Source organism: Physeter macrocephalus, chromosome 12, assembly GCF_002837175.3.
Source record: "Physeter macrocephalus isolate SW-GA chromosome 12, ASM283717v5, whole genome shotgun sequence".
NCBI classification, from domain to species: Eukaryota; Metazoa; Chordata; class Mammalia; order Artiodactyla; family Physeteridae; genus Physeter; species Physeter macrocephalus.
Window position 1 is genome coordinate 25,477,954 of NC_041225.1, and position 2,012 is coordinate 25,479,965.

Below are 2,012 nucleotides of genomic sequence, written 5' to 3' on the forward strand. Positions count from 1 at the left end.
TCTGAATCATACAGTTAGCACCATTCTTCTGATTTTACAGATGAGAAAGCTGAGACAGGATGCATTTAAAAACTTCTCAGAGATCACTCAGCTGGCATATACCCAGGCCCAAATGCATGTTTGTCTTACTTTAAACCAGTGCTTGTGACTACTCTCATGCCTCCCCAAAGATGCATTCCATGTAGGAGAATGCCATGAGCCATATGGGTTCAGATAAGAAATCCTAAAACTTTGCAGGAAGGATTGATACCTGGAGGCCAACTGCATGGAGTGGTGGGAATACGCATTGTGTTTGTGACAGTCATTAGAGCCATTCACCAAATATTTCCAGGTCTTCTTCCAGGGACTCATCTGATTGTGCTTTTCCATCTCCTTACACTCAGGCATGGCCATGCAACTTTCTTTGGCCAGTGGAGGTGAAGGGTAAATGACATGTGAGTATTCCAGGAGAAATCTCCAAAAACCAGTGTGTGAATCATTTCTCTTCTTTTCCATTTCATAGTAATTGGGAGGATTATTGACAATACCTCCCTCACCCTGGGGTTCTGAGTTTGGATGACATAAAATAGAGGTCCCTCCCACCTGACCTTTGAGGAGCATGTATATTATGGAGAAGCTTCTTTGACCAATGAGATTTGGGGGTGGCTTGTTACCACAATATAACTGAGCCTACCTGACTGCTGCAGGCTGAAGGATGGGTAGAAGCTGTATCTGCAGGAGAGATGCAAAGAGCAGAGTAAAATGCAAGTCTTATCTCAAAAATGATAATGAGCATTGTGTGCTATTGAGGTGGATGAAGAACACATAAGGAATACCACATGCAATAATGAGGAACTAGACTTCAAGAGAAAGTTTCACTTTGGGTTCATTGAGACTCCAGTGTCTGGCTGAGCATTTGGGGCTGTGATGGCCAAACAAAGCCATTAAAAGCCCCGGTTCATCCAAGGATGGACCAGAGGCTCTGCTTTAGGAGACTTCCAGAGGAGAAAACCAGCCACATCCTCCAACTACATGCAATGAGAGACTCTCTTACAGCTGTGCCCTGGGGCAAAGCTGTCGGCTTTCATTCTCTCCTCCAAGGTTTAGGAAAACACCTTTCACTTTTTATAGACCTAAAATTACTAAGTGGTCCTTGCAATTCCCTTCTGTAGGTGGAAGAGTCTAATGATCAGGAGATCTGAAGCCAAGACCAGTGCGTAGGCATGCATATTCAGTGCAAAATGATTCACACTTGCCAGAGCTTGTTAAATACAGATATTCTGCAGTATCTATCGGTTAACACATAGTGTTGACCTCCTCATCTGCTCCCTTCCTTCCCCTCTTGGAACTCTTGGGGGTGATGAAGTGAGTCACAGAGGTGCAAGTCAAACCACAGCAAAATGGAGATACATAAAAAAATCCATTGCCTTGAGAGGACATTTGGCTGGGAGGTTCTAGAACATGTGTGTTTAGGGGGAGGTGTGCGCTTTCACAGTGGCTGGGAAAGAAACATGTGGGCAAACAGGTCACATTGGAGCTTCCTCACACAGACCTAGAAAGAAAGAAGTGGAGGTGGCACCAGTGCTGGAAATGAAAGCTGATGTTTCGAGATCCGTTGTACTGAAGACAGAAACTAAAGTTGAGCTACAATTAATCTGACAATAGGTCAGGGGAACAGAAGGGCACAGACAGATTTGAACATTTCTCCACTAAAAATATGCTAAAATTCAGAATAAATTGATTTCAAGTCTTAAAAAATGTTAAATGATTAATAATAAAAAGCAGAAGACTAAAGTAGGAGCTGAAGCAAATCTCACAGAAAGGTTTCAGTGTTGAAGGAATGTCTCTGGCTTTATCTCATCTTCACGTGTTCCAATTGTATATATTATGACAAAAGAAAAAAGAACAGAAGGGTTTCACAGATTAGGTTGTGAGAATTCAGTGGATTCTCTACAAAGTCTGGGACTCCACTGCTGGAAAAAGAAGTTTGTTGAGAAAAACTGAGGCTGCTATTGGAATGAAGCAGAACTTTC